The sequence below is a fragment of the Pararge aegeria genome, chromosome 10 (genome assembly GCF_905163445.1).
Source record: "Pararge aegeria chromosome 10, ilParAegt1.1, whole genome shotgun sequence".
In the NCBI taxonomy this organism is placed as follows: domain Eukaryota; kingdom Metazoa; phylum Arthropoda; class Insecta; order Lepidoptera; family Nymphalidae; genus Pararge; species Pararge aegeria.
Window position 1 is genome coordinate 9,037,552 of NC_053189.1, and position 20,096 is coordinate 9,057,647.

General features: G+C 35.9%; 1 protein-coding gene across 1 annotated transcript in view; it reads right to left on the bottom strand.

Moving 5' to 3' along the window:
- The window catches only part of LOC120626908 (lachesin-like), a 75,522-nt gene that overhangs the window by 48,461 nt on the left and 6,965 nt on the right, over positions 1 to 20,096 (bottom strand). The window lies entirely within an intron of this gene.

Here is a 20,096-nt window from a genome sequence, read left to right on the forward strand (position 1 = left end):
ACAAGCTACGCTTACTTTGGGGCTAGTTGGCGATGTGTGTATTGTCGTAGTATATTTATTTATTATTTATTATTATTATTATTACGGGGAACAATGCGGAGTACAGCTAGTATAAATCTAATTTCGTGTAAGTTTGTCACAGCAAACCATAGTAGTAGTTATAGATAATTTATGTTAAATTAAGTTTTTCACAAATTGCGCGAGCGCCATGGATTTTCCTGGGTTAAAAAGTTACTTATGCATACAAAGCACTACCTATCTCCATTTCAAATTTAAGTCAAACTCATTCAGTAGATTTTGTGTGAAGGAGTTACTCTCATCACATCTACTCCAATATCTTGATTGAAGTAAAAACCAAAAATGTTAAAACCCGCAAATTCGCATTAGAACAGGGTTGTAGATATACCCCTAAACTGTCACGAGAGAGCTGGCCTATAGACATTTGAACTTTAATAGGGGCTAAGGTGTTATGTTATGGTTTAGAATGGGTTTGTTTAAAGATGCTAGTTAATAAAATCAATAGAGTAAATGAGAATGATAATAAATCAGTAATACAGATAACTAAGCCAAAAATGTAATGCTACTCGTATATTCTGTTAGCCTTTATTGTGCATGTAGCAAGTGTGTGTAAAGGACGAGACAAAACATTATGAAATAACTTTTCCTAGTAGGAGCTCTGAAATTCTAAAGGAAGTGTACTTCGTATTATTTTATTATAGCCTCGGATATATACAAAAGATAAAACGTTTTCATAGTCTGTTTGTTTTGGTAATTGAAAGGTCAGCGACTGAAATCGATCTAAGAAAATGAAAAGAGAAATTGATTATAGTCGACATTCAATTTAAAAGTAATCTTAAGTCAGTATCTAGGAAAGCAAAATAAAAATATCTAGCTACAATATCTATGAAATGATTAGCAGTGATAACTAAGTGGTTAGGAGCTCGACTTCACTTTCGGGGAGCCGAGTTCGAATTCCAGCACGCACCTCTAACTTTTATAAGCTTTGTGCGATTTAAATAATTAAAATATCACTTGCTTCAACGTTAAAAAAAACATCTTGAGGACAGAGGAACATCTGCATGCCTGAAAGTTCTCCATAATGGTCCTAAAAGGTGTGTGGAGTCCACCAACCCGCACTTGGCCAGCGTGGTGGACTACGGTCTTAACCCCTTCTCATTGTGGAAGGAGACCTGTGCCCTGTAGTGGGCCGGTAATGGGATCATATGATGATGACGATCTTTTTTTACCATTTTAACTACTTTCTAGATTAGACCTACGCAATAATGTAACCGTATAATAAACCAGTTCACAATCTGTAGCGCCAACTTCAAAAAATACATGCATAATTTTATCAATACGTACAGTGCACGAGAAGTTAAGTAGAAGTTTATAACGGGTACATGCTGGAACTATCATAAGAATGTTATGTACTATCGTTCGTCGTCAAATTACACCAAATAAAGGCTCCTTAGAAATACGATCGTATAAAGTCAGTGCCATTATCTCAATAAACACGATGTACACCAAAAGACAGAAATTCAGGTTACGCATCTGTTGCAGCCGGCCAGCTAAGTTATCACTTTAATATCAGAAATGCGTTCCGTTGTGCCTCGCTTCTTAGAAGCCGTTTGTGGTCAAGTGAGTTAATAAATTAAAAGTTCTTTTTTTTTAATTTCATAAGATTTTCATCGTTTGTTTTACTACGTTTTCTTTGTCTTCCAATAGACAGACAAATCGTTTCCAGCCAGGACACGATTTCTCGACAATATTTACATTCAATTTCAATATATCATTGAACTTCTAGGAGGCTCCCCAGAACTTCTAAGATTTTCTTAGAAATTTCCATCTTCTATTCTACGCCCGCCCACCAGTGCTATTCGGTTTCACAAGGCGTTCTTTCTGACTTTTTTTTGTCGCTGACTTCTTGTTATTGATACTTATAATTGTAATATTTACGTTTTTCATCATCATCAGCTTATTAACAACCAACAGCCGTGCAAAGGCCTCCTCTCTCATAGGAGAGGGAATTTTAGGGAGGACCCGCCGTGCTCCAATGTTGGTGAGTGAGCAGTTACTAGATTTATTTTTTTGCACCGACTTTCCCATTCATAACATTAAGTAGGAAAACAGTTATACCTACAGCACTCATGAATAATAGACGAGGGTAAAGCTAGTAAAAGTAGAAATATTTTGAAATAAACTATAATATTCTTGCCTGGTAGAGATCGCTTTCTAGCGATACGGGCGCTTATTGTACCTTTTTTTTGTTGATATGTATTTCTTGTTTTTTTATAAGTGTATTTTAATTTTCTATTCAAAGCCTATTCTAACCCTGAACCTCGGTACTTGACCGTTAAGTTATCACTTTAATATTAGAGCCTGCGTTAAACTTGCTAACGGTACGAGTGCATTCCGTTGTTCCTGTTTCGCCGGGTTCCACCACGGTTCCGCATTGGTGTTAATTTAGCGTCGCTCCAAAACGGATTTGAATTTCACTATTGGTAATCGATTTGGCGCATTTCCTAATTTTATTGGTGTGTGACAAAACTTTAAGTCAATGCGAAAATAAATAAGCATGATAAGGTTTCCAACGTTTATATATTTTCTATGCCCGTGGTCATGCGTATTCTACCTTTATGTAGATTAATACAGAGCAGATATAGAAAATAGTATCTGAAATAAACTATAATATCCTTGCCTAGTAGAAATCGCTTTTTACCGATACAGCCGCCTATTGTACCTTTCTACCTTTATTTTTCGTTGATTCTACCATTTCTTGTTTTTTAACGTATGGTGTACAATGAAGTGTATTTTCATTTTAAATTCAGTGCCTTTCCTAACCTCAAACCCCGGCACTTGACCGTTAAGTTATCACTTTAATATCAGAGATTGCGTTAAACTTGCTAATGGTACGAGTACATTCCGCTGTTCCTGTTTCGCCGGGTTCCACCACGGTTCCACATTGGTGTTAATTTAGCGTCGCTCCAAAACGGATTTCAATTTCCCTATTGGTAATCGATTTGGCGCTGTTCCTAATTTTATTGGTGTGCTATTTATATGACACAACTTTTAGTCAGTGTGAAAATTAACTTGAATAATTAGGTTTTTTAATGTGTATTTTCAGCGAATTTCGGTGTCATTGCGAATTTTTCCTTTTCCCACTATGTTAGCATTCTCGCTCTAACTTCAGGTATGCTTACTTACTAACTATAATATTCTCACGACTGGGATTTGATCCTATTACCATTTAGGATTACTTCTAAAACCCTTAAACTGTCGAATCTTTTTAGAAACTGTGCATTTTTGTATTCCCACAGGTTTCCTCGAGATAAAATTATTCTAACATGTCAAGCTTTCTACCTATGTCAGAATTTGGTCAGAACGGTTCATTTTAGTAAATAAAAAAAATCAAACACATAAATCTCTAAATTTATAATTTAAAAAAAGTTGACCACAAAGAACCACCTGTTTTTATACAATTAAAAAGCAAATAAATATTTTCTACATATTTATTTATTGCTTTTAAATTTTAAGTCGTTTATTCATTTTTAAGTCGTTGCTCAGTACAGAAAGTTACTATGTATTGATCATAAACTTCCTATTCCTTTTTATATAGCAGCAAGGAAAGAACCAGTAATTTTCTACATTTTACTTGACATCGATAGCCGACATTATTGTGACGAGCGTAAATTGCTTACCTACTATTTATCGTAATCGAAGCGCAACCAGTGTATCACTTATAATTGTGTTGTTTCGGTAGCCATCCGTCGTCTTCATCATCAGTTTAACTCGACCAAATGGTTCTTTCGCTTAAAAAATACTCAAACCGCCTTGAACTCAAATGTCGGTATCATTTTTTTTGACGAGTTCGCTCAATTTCTCTGGGATCCCTTCAACATATCTTGATCGGGTAAAAATGGGATCACATGGGAAGTATACCTTCTTAAACAAAAAAGAATTTTTCAAATCGACTTATAAACGACAGAGTTCTGAGCTAACAAACATACAAAAAAGTACAACAAAATTGAGAACCTCCTTCATTTTTTAAGTCGGTTAAAAATAAGGTTAACGGCTTAATTGACTGATCTATCAACCGCACATGTGAAACACAGATTTGGCTTAAGTTTTTTGCAAATAGATATTATTAAAATGTAGACGCCGGCTACAAAAGGGTTTTCCAAATCGTTATCGTAAAATTTGTGATCGAAGTCGTAAACGCTAGTTAAATTTTAATATTAGCGTAAAATAATAATATAACATTGTTTTAGCGCCATTGTGGGCTTACAGTATGAACGAAATGTGTACATGAACAAGGAAGTAGTATTCAGAAAAGTTCATTCATTTATAAAATTTCTGGTAACGCTCATGGCGAAATTGTACTCGTACATCATCATCATCATCATCATATGAACCGGTAGACGTCCACTGCTGGACATAGGTCTCTTGAACGAGTTCCAAATTCGATGCGCTTGATGTCGTCAGTCAACCTCGTTGGGGTCGACCAACGTTGCCATTCCAGCACCAGACCCCAACGTTCGTTCTCCGAGTCCCGCCCACTACAGCGTTGCGACTAATAATTCTTATTTAATTAATAAACAATTTGCAGAAAACAATTAAAATTGTATTTGATTCACAGCCAAGGTTCATGAAATTCTGTCAGTGGTTATTTTGATATAAATAAACCTCACTGTCTTCTATGAGACTCTAGACGATGCAGATTGATTAGACCTCACGGTGTCTTAGTCAACCCATTGATAACGACAGGGCTTTACTTAATTTCGTAAATTGGCTAACGATTAATTGTGATTGCATAATCAGAATAGGTCACCTTCCAAATTAGAAAAAGATGCATACCATAAATATAATATACTAGCTAGAACTAGTGACTTTTTAGGATTTTAGCGGACTTATGGTGGTTCATTCCAGTTGGCTTCACATTAGTCATAATAATAAAACTTTTATTTTGAAAGTTATCCTTTATTTAGTTCTTATCTAGTAGATTCAGATTACATATAGAAAAATTTGTGCAGAAATTGATAATTATAATAAGTGCAAGTACAAAGATTTTAATCGGCTTAGTGCATCTATACTTAGCCTATGTCCCAGAGCTGCTGTGTACAGGACAGAAATTGCTGCAGCAATAAGAGTTTACGAGCTTGAAATGTTTCATCGAATTTCAGAAATATCAACTTGGATAGCTAAAAGGAAAATACCGATTTCCTAACTCCAGGGTCCGAATTATACTTATCTACTTCGCTGTCTTCCTAAACCTTGAAGCCATGATAATATAGTAAGCCATATTTCAACATGCCATCCAATACACCACCGAGCTTTTAAATAAATAAGATAATTACTCAATTGCAAAACCTTCCAAAGAAAAACAATAATTAATTATTAAACGAGGAATGAATCAGGTTTATTTTCCACGTAGACAAATTTGAACAAAAGGTATTGGTTGGTTGAATTTGCCTTACAAATCGGTGGAAATCGGGTCAGACTTTTTCAGTTATAGTAATAATTGAATGAATTTACCTAAAAGGTACCTTAAAGGTTCTGCAATATATATTTATTTATTTTGTGTGTTTATGTGCCGTTGTTACCCCGTTTTAGCACGGCTTCAATCATAAGGCACATTGAGGCATTAAGAGCTTATATTATGTTGTGTTTTTATGCTCTAAGACGCCATGCTCAGAACCTTATAATCTGATTTAGAAAATATTGTTATTGTAATTTTTTTTTACAGTAGAGGGAAATCTTTTTTTATTTCATTATTTATAACGAAGTTATAGGTGCTAGACAATTCATAATTAATTATATATTTATCAACTTCGGTAACGAAATACTCCAAACATGAATTTGTCGGGAATCGAAATTAAGACAGTGTGTCGATTCAAGTAATTGTAATGAATTATGGTTCTTCAAAAAGTGAGGCATAGGAAAGGAAAGGCAAAGGTCAACACCTATACAGCCGTCTAAACCAAAGACTTACGCCATAATAAACGTCTGAACCTTATCTGCCCCATTACAATCCTATTATATACATTTTATCATAACGGCAGACTGGGCTTTGTGGATTTAATGCTTTACCTTTTTTTTGTTATTTAAATAAGTAATATATATCGGGCAAATTTGGGATTACTTGGATTTGTGTCGATTGATTTCGAACAAAAATGTTTCCGCCAACATCGTCATTGGAGATAAAATTAGAAAATACCTCTCCTGACTTGCTCGTAAGTACAAGTACTTATGCAAAATATTCATCATCATAATATATTTTCTTATAATCGTATATTTTCTCACTTAACTTAATTTAATATTAAAACAATTTATTTTCGCCGGAATTTGCACGTACTTTTGCTCTTGTACTGTGTATTATTTCATTAAAAACTTCTTCTTACCTAAAGGGGAAGTTTAAATTTCTGGGAGTGCAATCTGATCTAAGATCGTGTCGCGCGCTGTCCTTGAGCATGCCCTACCATAGAACTAAGTTCTAGAGGCAGTAGTTTACAGTCCAAGCCAATGCTCTCCCAATAGACATCCGGAAATCTAAATCACTAGCTATATTTAAAAAAGCAGTTAAAATATTGTCCTACAATAAAGACGACTTATAATAGTTTCTACTGTTATTTATCTATTTATGATATGATATAAATATGAGTTTTTTTAATACTTATTATTTTATGTATTATGTATGTATGTATTCGTTTGTTTTTTCTTAATTATACACCGCCTGCATTCTGTTATCCTTATGTTTTACTAATATTAAGTTTGCCTGGCAGAGATCGCTACAAAGCAATAAAGCCGCCTTATTTATTCTGGTTCTGTCTTTGTTTTTCTTTTCTTGTTTCGTTTCTTTTACTCGTGCTTTGCAAATTAAGAGTTTTAATAAATAAATATATATTTTCCTGGACTTAGATAAAATCTTGTATGAAACTGTACGTTATAAGCAATGGCTTTTATTACATAACAGTTGCATAAATAGATTTTCTCAGTTATTTATTATAAATGACCCATTACGTGCCCACAGGGCACAGGTCTCCTGTCAGGATGAGTAGAGCTTGGGCCGTAGTCCACCACGCTGGCCATATGCTAGACTTCACAAGCCTTTGAGAATGTTATGGAGAGTTTGCAGACATACATTTTCCTCAAAAAAAAAAAGTGTGTGTCAGCTCCGACGCACGACTGGAGTTTACTCCTTAAGTACGATTGTCGAAACATACACAAAAAGAGTTTATTTAACTGAATAAAGATTAATACCATATGAAAGGGTAAATTAAAAATCCTGTGCAATTTATTCACACATGGCGGAAGTGTAACTTCTTAAAAGTAGCCTACGGGAGATTGAGGTGGATGTAGAGTATCAGAAAAATTAGGATAAATGTAATGATTGTTATTTAGTTGCCATGGTAACTAGAATAGGAAAAAAAATGTATAAGGTTTTCTATCTCACTCTGTCCCATACATTTATGTGTTTGTTTCTTTACCTAGATAATATACGGTTTCCTTGGTAACTTAAATAGAAAAAATAAGTTAATTAAACAAAAGCGACGTTGCATGTTTGCGCATCACTGTCGCAAAGCGAAAACGTAACGGGGTCATTCATCAGTAGATTTTACTCCTCACATTTTTCTCATACCGGGCGCCTTATATATGAAAATCGATTCCTAATGAGTAAACTCGAAGAAACATCTGTTGTTTTCCTTTACCGTTAATGCAAGTGTCATTTTAATTGCTTAAATAAAAACTCACATAACCCGTACCGTAACCACTAGACTATCGACGCTTTATCAAATAATTAGCACTAATTAAATACTATTTCTGGCTGTTTACGTAACGATGCATCCTCACCATCACTCGTCCACCTACAATGAACATATAGCAATTAGTATCTGCCATTAATTGAATTCAGCATACGGTTGTACGAACACCCGTGATTCGGTTTTCGGCGTTCGGCCTTCGGTGATTAGGGACGGCTCGCTTAAAAAGGGTCACACTAAATGTCCCATACTGTGACATCAAAACGATTAATGGCTTCGTACGGGTTTCAGAACTCCGAATATTTTCGTTCAATTCGGCTAATGCGGAGCCCGGATTTTTACTTTTATATTTTTTTACCGACCTGAATTCTAAGCCTGGATGAATTAAAGAATGATATATAACGTAATTCATTGGACGTTTCTAGGTAATGCCATTTAGTTAATAAGATATATTACGATAAGGCCCTTTCTCTTCAATTTTATAGGCTTAGAACGGTCCAGGTATTGCGTAATACCTTAAAAAATACCGGTATTTTGGCATCTACAAGTTAGACGTGCAATTCTACCTGGTGGTAAGTGATGATGCAGTTTAAGGTAACTGACTAGTCGCTTGGGGGCACATCTTTGTCGGTAGGGCGGCAACATCTAAATAACTACTATTCGTTTTATAATTAATAAAAGCCTGTTATATATAAATATATATATATAATTATATATATATAAATATATATATATAATTATATATATATATATATATATATATATATATATATATATACATTATTTGGTGGCTTTCCACAGTGGCTAGCTAAGTTTGTTGTCAACTGAGATACAGAATAGGCCTGCTGTGCGGCATCACCACTCTAGCCCTCAACATCCATCGCTCTTCCATGCTACGTTATGCCCCACCCATTGCCACTTTAGCTTCGCAACTCGTTCATTTCATTTTTTTATTTACAATAGCATAAATCAAGCTTTCATTGATAGGCTACAAGCGTCCAGTGATAAACAGAGGCCTTTCGGAGAGCGTGCTAGTAATAAAAACCAGTGTATACATATACCTACCAATTTCTTTTTACAAATGCCTGTTTTTACTAACGACGGACAAGACAGCGAGTAAGTAACGCTTCTAAAAAAGATTCCTAGGAATACATTTAAATTTCACGAATAGATTTTCACTAGGCAATGTATACACCCTAACTGGTCTATATGGTGTATGGAATATGCATGGCTATCTGCCCCACACCTTTTGACAAAAATGCCACATGTGGTATTTTGTGTTTGTATTATCGTATTGTTCATTTCTTGGGGCTATTAAAAAGAACCGAATTTATATATTTTTCACCTGTCAAGTGTCATTTTACAATAATAATCGAGGCACGAATGGCTTGTTTAAACCAAAATCTACAAATTTTCAAACAGTATTGAAATAATCAGTTTATTCTGAGAACGTATTTAGAAGTTTAGCCTATTTTTGTCCTCGCAAGTGTGATAAAAATTGTCATATACAACGCGTATGGTACATTGCTTATTACACTCTCGGCTTCCTAATCGCGCTCGCTTACAGCTCGCACGCCTAATACTGCCTCGACTGTAAAAGGCTGTGTACCAATCTTGTTGTACAAATCTGTATATATACTATTTTCATTGTCTGCTAAACTATGTAACCTTAATATAACATAACTTAAAGGGCAAGCTTTATCAGCATGTGATTGTCTTTTTTTTAAATATTATTTCGTCAAAAAAACAATTGTAAAAAATGTGGATAAAGCAACACGTCAGCGCGTTTTTATTCTTGCTTGGTTTACAAATTCTATTATTTTAGGATGAACTTATCATGACTGAAATAAAATTTAGCCTATGTTCCTTCTGGATTTAACAGGTTTCTAATGGATAAATGAACAAAAAACCTCACAAATCTTTTCTCTTTATCTTAATATATCTAAATCTCCTGTCACGATGTTTGTCCGCGATGGACTCCTAAACTACTTAACCGATTTTAAATTAAATTGGCACACCGTGAGCAGTATGGTCCAACTTAAGAGATAGGATGGCATAGATCTTTAATTATAGTCGCAATTTTATTTTATTGCAAATTATTTGTCTATAATTAATTTACAGTCACATGTTTTATATATATACTACTATACTCATTTAAGGCTTCGCGATACTGAATACTTTAAAAACAAAATCAACCGCAGACGAAGTCGCCGGCCACAGCTAGTAATTCTATAGATTCTGTGGTAAGGATGTTGAATTCCCTTATATTCTGTATAAATGATATCGGGATCACGGCTTAAAATCCATGTTTCATAAAAATTAATATGAAACTACACGAGTATTGGAATACTTAAGCGAAAAATTTAATTCATTAATTTGGGCGAAAAATTGTTTCATTACAAAATGAAATATGGAATCATTAACGCTGCATCGTAATTTTTGCATTTTTAATCACAATTTTATCTGTAGGACCGGTTCAATAACAGCTGAGATTGCAGCGGAATGTCATCATTATGTACTTTTGAATTAATCTCGCTAGCCGTATGCACCTTTATTGTCTCTTTGGTATAGTTGTTAGTATGTTTAAATAGGGATCATAATATGGCCCTAGGTTGGGCAAAAAATTATGAGATATTTAGAGTATTTTTCTGTCATCCCTATCCCTACTAATATTATAAATGTCAATGTAAGTTTGTTTGTTACGCTTTCACGCAAAAACTACTTAACCGATCCTCATGATACTTTGTACACATATTTTTGAAAGTGTTAGAAGTAAAATAGGATACTTTTCATCTCAACATTAAGCTCGGTTCCTTTGGGAGAGGGGGTGAAAGTGTTTGACGATTTTACACCATAACTCCGACAAATTATAACCGATTTAAATAATTATTTTTGTACTACATGTGTTTAATTTTGCCCAAACTGTGGTTGGAGATAGAGGGCAACAGCTAGTATAACTATAAGTTACATAATAAGTGATTTGAACGTGATAATAATTGCTGAAACCAGACACACGTTTTTAAGAATAAAGATTTAAGTGGCGTTATGGGTCTAAGCTCGTAATCCCACTTTATGAACGAGGAAGCCTGTGCTTAGCTTTGAGCGTATAATAGGCTGAATATGGTGAGTCCAATTAAAGGTTTGCGTAGGTATAATATTTACTTGGAAACGCATACATTTCATATAGACCACTGCCCAATTTTTTACGAACACACGACTTCCCGAGGCTTCACTTTAAGAATCCTGTACGCTTAAAGGACGATTGTCTTAACCCGGCTGTGTCTAGGGTCCATCGGGGATTTGAAACTTTACATACATTCTGTATGTCGTAGTTCGTATTACTACGGACATAATCCATACCCGGTCCTAGCTCATGCGATGCTCGGCCCTTCCGCGATTCTTGCAAGGTCCCCTCCACACGTTCAATCATAAAATGAATCATGAACACTATACATACTCATTACACAGGCTACAACTAAGGCGGACCTGGTTAACACTCATTGTACATACGCCCCATGCACGTCTCGGTCTAATATTTATAATTTTGAAACAACAAGTATTAACATTCTGAAGTAACATTTCAATATTGCACTAACAATATTCTTTGAGAATACTGGGCGTTTCTTGGAGATCTGACGAGTCCAAATCATTAAAATCCTACAAATAGATCGTAATCTGATGAAAATTTTTTCTTTTTGGTGGGTAGGCACAAAATAAACAAGTCATAAGTTTTCTGCTCTGATTTTAATTATTGATATAAATTAAAATAAGTGATTATTGTTTACAAATTATGTACCTTTAAATAGCCTAATCCTGCCAGCTTACATACAATTATTTGCACAGAATTATTCAACAGCTTACTCAGTATCCCAACTTAACCTCACTTTTCACTGACTCATTGTATATTTACAACTCTAACAATGGAGTCTCTAAAACAAAGCTTGGATGAGATTAAGGATCACTTCAATGCCAGAATGGCAGAGTTCCAGAGGGATCTAAAGGGTGCTGTCCCGGCCACAAGCCCTACTTCTAATGTTAACTCGCAGTTTGGAGCCTTTCGGTCATTTGTCTTGACTGCCTTGGAAAATCTTCAGCTGCAGATGGAGCTCTTGGCAAGGCAGCAGGATGAGCTGGAAATGCGTTCTAGAAAGAAGATTCTTCTGGTGCACGGTGTCGCGGAGGCTGACAAGGAAGATCCTGGAACTTCTGTGTGTAATATTTTATCTGGGCACCTCAAATTACCCCATCTGACCCCAGAATCTCTGAGCCGTTGTCATCGCTTGGGACGTGCTGGTGGTGATAAACCCCGTGCTGTGCTCTTGAAATTTAAAGATTGGGCACTCAGGAACACAGTTTGGTCTGCCAAGACCAACTTGAAGGGCTCTGGGGTAACAGTTTCGGAGTTCCTAATTAAAAGCCGTCACAACATCTTCCTGGCGGCTCGACAGCGATTTGGCGTGGCGAAGTGCTGGACTAGGGATGGCATTATCATGGTGCTCGCCCCTGACGGTAAGCGGCATCGCATCGTATCCATGTCTGAGCTGAACGCTATCCCAACCTCCGTTCAGGGTGTTTCTGTGTCGGCCAGTGCTGCTACTTCTGCACATCAAACAGCTCCGAAGGATTCCAAGGTGGCTAACCCGAGGATTAAACGAGTAGTCCGCAAATAGGGCTTCTTAAGCATTTTTTTTTTTATTTTTTCTCTCTCTCCAGTGTGCTGTTTGACCGAGAATGTATAATTTTACGGTAACTATTTTTCATTTCACTGCAGATTTATGCTTTAAAATTGTTATTGTGAATTTTGTTTTGTTGACAACTGACTGACACCGACAGGCGTTTTATTTATTTATTTTTTTTCTTTATTCTTTCTTAGGGAACGGCAAAGGTATATCACCATACAGCCGGGTCTTCAGTGTTTGTTTTATATACAACTCGGATTATGGAATTTGACATTAGACAGTTCGTTCGGAAACTCTATAGATCTTTTATTACTAGAGCACAGTCTATTGAGGCCTACAGCACTCTGGTCAGAAAATATTTTATATCCGTTAGTTTTATTGAGTTACTATTGTTTTGTTCTTTTTTTTTGTTACTTTCTGTGTAATTGTTTTTTTTCTGTTGTTTTCCATTATTTATTTTACAGCTGGCGGATTGGGAAAATTAGTTCGTATATAGTTTTAAAAGACACGTTGTCGTTGTTATTATAATATACATATATATTTTTTTTTAATATATATATATATATATATTTTTTTATTATTATTAAATTTTAATTTATTTTATTAGGTTTATATTTATTATATTAATAATTATTATTTTATTATGTCGTCTGATAGTCTTAATAGTGATCTTTTTCTGTCTATGTCTTCTAGTTCCAATAGTTTCCACAGTACATCTTTCCTTCCTCTTAATGTCTCCCTTGATTCTTATTTCTCAGATTGTCTGAAAACATTTAATGTTGTTCACATTAATGCACAAAGCATCCCGGCTCATTTTCCTGATATGCTTGCGTCTTTTGAATCCCGTAATTTGCATGCTATCTTGGTGTCTGAATCTTGGCTTAAAACTTCTTTACCTTCATCAGCCTTCTCTTTACCAGGTTTTCGACTAATTCGGAATGACCGTGTTGGCAGGGGAGGGGGTGGAGTTGCGATCTACTTGCGATCCTATATTCCTTTCTCTGTTGTTAGTTCGTCTTCTCAACCCCCTCTTCCTGATGCGGCTGAGCACTTACTGGTGGAAGTTCTCCTATCTCATACTAAAATCCTTCTTGGTGTATTCTATTGCCCTCCATCTATTTCCAATTACTTTCACTCTTTTGAAACCCTGTTAGAAAAAGTAATCCCCTCGTACAGCCATTCAATTATTATGGGAGACTTTAATACATGCTTACTTAAAGATGATTATCGTTCCAGGAATCTTCTGGCTACGATAGAATCCTGTAGTCTTTCGCTACTCCCCCTTGCTGCTACACATTATTCTCCCGGCTGTACTCCCTCTCTTCTTGACTTAATTATAGTTTCTTCTCCAGATTTCGTCAATAAGCATGGTCAATGTCCTGCTGATGCATTTTCCTATCACGATTTGATTTATCTCTCCTATAATATACGTCCTCCTAAATCGAAAGCGAGAATTCTTCTGCGGCGTAACTTTGGAGGGATTGATAAGAGTCTTCTATGTGATGATGCCAGACATTTAGATTGGGCGGCTATCATGAATGTGGATTCCGTTGATCGCAAGGTCGAAATATTCAACACGCTGATTACACAGCTCTATGATAAGCATGCTCCGGTAAGACCAATTAAATTTAAGCACTTGCCAGCTCCGTGGTTATCAGAGGAGATTAAAATTCTAATGCATAAGAAGAACACGGCAAAATTTAATTATAAAATTAATGATTCCGATGCTAACCGTATAAAGTATCATAGGGCACGAAATCGCTGTAATACATTGTGTAGAGATGCCCAACGTCGCCACATCCATAAGTCAGTCGAGAACGGTGATACCGCTAAGACTTGGAAATTTCTTGAGTCACTTGGAGTTGGTAAATCATCCCCTAAGACTTCTATCAACATTGATATTGAACTCCTTAATAAACATTTCTCTACTTCTGATACAATTGATAGTGTCAATAAGGAGCGTACTCTTAGTATTCTTTCTTCGTCATCAACTCCAGACTTTTTATCTTTTACCTTCAAGACTTTCACTGAATGTGATGTTAAGAAGAGCATATTGTCCATCGCCTCGAATGCAGTCGGTACTGATAGCGTCAGCCGTAATATGATCGTTCCCATTCTTGATGTTGTTTCCCCTTTTCTTACCCATATTCTCAACTATTCCATCTTGACTAGCAAATTTCCTGAAGCTTGGAAGAATGCACAAGTCACCCCTCTGCCTAAAAAGGCCAATCCTGTTTCTTTCTCTGATTTCCGTCCCATTTCTATTTTACCGTTCCTTTCTAAAGTTCTTGAGAAGCTAGTTTACGAACAATTCCATCTTTTCCTTAATAAAAACTTACTTCTCAGTCCCTTGCAATCCGGCTTTCGTGCTGGTCATAGTACAGTTACAGCGCTAGTAAAAGTAACTGATGATATTCGGTGGGCGATGGATAATAAGGAACTCACAGTACTGATACTGCTAGACTTCAGTAATGCCTTTAACTCAGTTGATTATGATATCTTGTTGAGTATCCTGCGCTCCATTAACATATCTCCATCGGTGATAGATTGGTTTCGGAGTTACCTGTTTGGTCGTCGGCAACGCATTCGGATTGAGGAGACCTCTTCATCCTGGTGTGATGTTGCGGCCGGGGTACCTCAGGGCGGCGTGTTATCTCCCTTACTCTTTGCTATTTTTATTAATTCAATTTCCAAACGTATCTCTTCTCTCTATCACATGTATGCAGATGATATCCAAATCTATCGCCATTCAACCCTTGATAACCTTGGTTCTACTGTTGCTGCTATTAACACCGATCTTAATGAAATTTTTGAGTGGAGCAGGCAGTATGGACTTAAGGTTAATCCAGCAAAATCTCAGGCTATTATTATTGGAAGCCCTGGTATGCGGTCAAGGGTTGATTGGGGAAATCTACCTAGTGTTGATTTTAATGGTGTCATAATTCCGTTTTGTGCCTCTGTAAAGGACCTTGGCTTGCATCTTGATAAAGAGTTATCGTGGTCTGTGCAAGTCAGGGATTTGAGTAGAAGGACTTTTGGCACTTTTAGGTCGCTGTGCCGTCTGCGATCCATTCTTCCAATCCCGACTAAAGTTATGTTAGCTCATTCTCTTTTTCTCTCTATTCTCGACTATGCGGACGCAAGCTATCTTAATTTGTCCGAGGACTATCTTAACAAACTTGAGCGTCTTCAAAATCTAGCTATTCGGTTCATATTTGGATTACGCAAATATGACCATGTATCTGAATTTCGTCAGAAGCTTAAGTGGCTCCCTATCCGCCGTCGCCGGGATCTTCATGTACTTTCACTTCTGTACTGTGTGTTATTTAATCCTAAGACTCCTTCTTATCTTAAGGAGAAGTTTAAATTTCTTGGAGTGCAGTCGGAACTTAGATCGAGTCGTGCGCTGACTTTGAGCATGCCGTTCCACAAAACGAAGTTTTATAAGCATTCGTTCACTGTCAAAGCTTCTGAATTGTGGAATGCACTCCCATTGATCATAAGACAGTCGAAGTCATTGGGCATATTTAAAAATGCTGTTAAGGCTCATTATCTCGCTCAGTAAAGACGACTATTATTATTTATTATTATTTATTTATCTACTCAAACTCATATTTAAGTATTTATGGTATATTAGGATATGTATTAGTATATTTATTTTTTTTATATTTATCAATAGTATTTTTAATTTTTTTTTTTTATTTGTGTAGTCTGGTTTATGTATTAGTATGTAGATATTTGTATGTATGTACTAAATAGTGTACCCCACCTATTTGTTTTCTTTTTAGTTTTCCTAATCCTAAGGTTGCCTGGCAGAGATCGCTACTTAGCGATAAGGCCGCCTTTTGTATCCTGCTTCATTCTTCATGTGTTTGTTCTTTTTTTGTCTTGTTTCTTTGCTTGAGTGGTGTACAAATAAAGAGTATAAAAAAAAAAAAAAAAAAAAAAATTGGATCAACTTGGAATATATTCAAACAAAAGAAGATTATAAATAGGGTTAACCTCCTTCATTTTTTGAAGTAAGTTAAAATAAGGACACTTTAGTATTTATAATACAAGTATATCATTTCAGTCCATAATGTGGCATGTGCAATTAACATGTATGAATTATTATGAATCTCACGATTAATTAATTATTTAATTTCATAGAATTTATTCGAGTTTAATTAATCCGATATGAAACTGCGGTGTGATCAATTATTACCTACCCGCATATAGATTATGGAGTATCATTGATGTACACGCTCTATGTCCTATTTCCTGCCTTATATTATTAACTAGTGCCGTGTGGTGACGGCAGATCAGAATACAGTTGTAACTACCCCTCCTCTTTCCGTTGGTGTTGCATGTTAGGGAATATATCGGAAAACGTCCGTGTCCTCTCAGCTTTGATTTATTAAATAAATAAATAATAAATAAATAAATATACTACGACAATACACACATCGCCATCTAGCCCGAAAGTAAGCGTAGCTTGTGTTGTGGGTACTAAGATAGCTGTTAAATATTTTTAAGTTGCTTTTAATATTTTACACATAAATACTTATAATATACAGATAAACACCCAGACACTGAAAACATTCATGATCATAACACAAACATTTTCCAGTTATGGGAATCGAACCCACGGCCTTGGACGCTGAAAGCAGGGTCGCTGCCTAATGCGCCAACCAGCGTTCTAAAAAAAAAGAAGAAAAAAAAAAAGAGGAAGATCAGAATACAGATGCCACTACCCCTCCTTTTCCCGAGGATGTCGTACGAAAATATAACGGAGAAAAAGCAGCATTCTTTGTGCTACTACAACCATAATATACTGCGATCACGAACACGTCTACTCAGCGTGGTGATTGTGGGAAATCCCTTCCGTTGGGAGAGGTATTTAGTCCAACAGTGGGCTCTAAGCTATTGATTGCAAGTGTGTCTATCTTTTTGTTATTTATCTATGTTTGGCTCAACCGGTGAACCGATCTTAGTGAAATTTGGCACACATCTAGGTTGCATCTTGGATAGTGAAAAAATGAATTTAATAATGCTATGTACCTATTTGTACTAGCCAATTGTGTGATCGTGGACAGACTCAAATTACAACCGCATTAATTATTCAATATTTCATACTATCTGTTGACCATTCCAATACTATGGTCAAAAAACCGATACTTAATATGTGACTTCTGCATATTAAAGAGCTATGGATGCGTAAAATTAAATCAATTTACTCTCAGCGTACCGTTTCCAGAATATAAAACGGGCAGAAAATTTAAATTGTGTCAACTCACTGGCAGTTAATGGGTTTCCGGATCAACTACTGATATGCAGTTATGAGCTTTAATTAAATCACATTACTTCATGTAGGGCGATAATTTCATAGCTTGCGGCGCAGATGTTATGTTAACAGTTTGGGAGATTACAATAATTAATTAGTTTATAATCTGCTATGGATCTGATCCGATCGCGGTACAGAGTTTATTTCCTGAAAGCTTACAAAGCTGGGGTTACCAAATGCATCGCCCATTACAAGATTAGTTTGATCTGCAATGCGACAAGGTATTAAAGTTTGGAATCGTTAAATGTTATATTTTGAACTGTGCCTATCCGAGATTAAAGCATTTGCCAAAACCGGTTTTCAGGGAAAAAATGAACATATAACGACAATAAACACATCTAAATCTAGCCCCAAAGTAAGCGGAGCTTGTGTTATAATTTACTAATTACTAATATATATAAATACCCAGACACCAGACACTGAAAATATTTATTGTTTGTCACACAAACATATTCAATGTTTTCATCGTGATTTGAATAGTAATAAAAAATATTATAAATTCCAGCGTGTTAGCTTCGACCTACCTTGTTTGTTAAGTGGTTTGCATGTTCAACTACGGATCATGAGTTCATGGGTTTGAATCCCGGGCGAAGCATTAATTTATTATTAGGTAATAAGTTGTTCTGCTGTTTTTAATCACTGCCTGGAATTAGAAAATCGTTGATGTTTTGACTCTTACCTCAGACTCACATTAAGCATTCGTTCTGTACCGGTTATTATAACTAACATACTGTGAAAATGATCAATGAGCCCGCCAACCCTCTTTGCAGCAGCATCGTGGTTCTGAATTCTCGTCTTATGAGCGTGGTTGCCTTTGTAATTACATGCATATGAGGCTTAACGTCTACGCCTCCAGTTGATGAACACACAGCGGCACTTTGTATTACGTGTACTTTGAATACACTGCGGTGTGTTACTGTGTTTATATACGATGCTTTTTCTCTTACTTAAAGGTGGGCCATTTGTGTGTCCCGTCAGAACCCGTATACCCGATCTTGCTTACATTATAAAGACGCGACGAAGAAAAGGCAACCACGGGACGCGGGATACAACCGAAAAAAACGCGGTTGAAGTCGCAACAGCTGCAGTAATTTATAAACGAATATAGAAACTATCTGCGCTAGACTATCAAGAACACAATCCAGGAACTAAATAGTCCAAATGTTTCAGCAAAAAGCTTTAATTTGTAACGGCGTATAGTGTTTCGCAATGTAAAAGTATTGACTACGTGTGTACCTATATTAAGAACCAACTGGCAGTAAAGAAATTAAAAAAAAGACTTCCTCATAGGCCTAGATGTAAGCATATTTCACGAGCTTGTTTGATTTCCAGTTCGGGAATCAAATTATTGATTATTCATAATATTGGGATTTTTCGAGAAATTCGCCAGCCGGGCATCACACAGTACGAGCACATAGTAAAGTCCATCTTACTTTGATAGGGTAATTTGTATCAGTATTCCGTCTGAATCATTTAATAAAATGATAAGAATAATTGCGTGTGTTGTTGTAAAAAAGTGAATCAGGATAATTATTATTTGTAGATGATGACAGATGCTTTTAAATAATAATGGCAATGGCTTGATATAATGACGATGTAGATGTTTTTAAATTCGTAACAGAGATTAGGTGCATCTTCTGAAACAAAAACTTTGTTTATGGTTTGTAGAGGCTTATACGTTGGGCTTTTGACTTATCTAGTTTCTTTAATGCTTTTCAGCGTAATAGGCTTTCGGAGTCTGTTAATACTAATGTGCGTTTTCGGCAATTAAAATATCATTTGCTTAAACGGTGGAGGAAAACATCGTGAGGAAACCTGCATGCCTGAGAATTCTCCATACTGTTACTCAAAGGTGTGTGGAGTTCACCAATACGCCAGTGCGTACGCCAGTGACCCAGTGGCCAGCGTGGTGGATTACGGCCCTAATGGGTTAATATGTTGATGATGATGATGAAATAGATTCATATGAGACATATTAATAAACTTTTATTGTACACCAAAGAAAAATGTAGTTACAGAGATATACACATAGAATAAGAGAATACAATTTGGTGGCCTTATCGCCATATAGTGATTTCTTCCAGGCAACCAAAGATGCAAAAGGAAAAAACATAGAAAAGAGGTAGGTGCTATATAACAATAAATTACCATGTTCCAGGTTACTTAAAATCTAAAAACCATTTCGACTAGTAAGAACTTTCTATCACCATCGAATGAAAATTAATAACCTTAGCCAGTAACTTTAAAGAGCGACGACCCCGTTTGTCTTGATCTACGATTAAGAGAGATAAAATTACGCTTATGTGATACGCTAGAAGTTCAAATTAAACGTAGGCT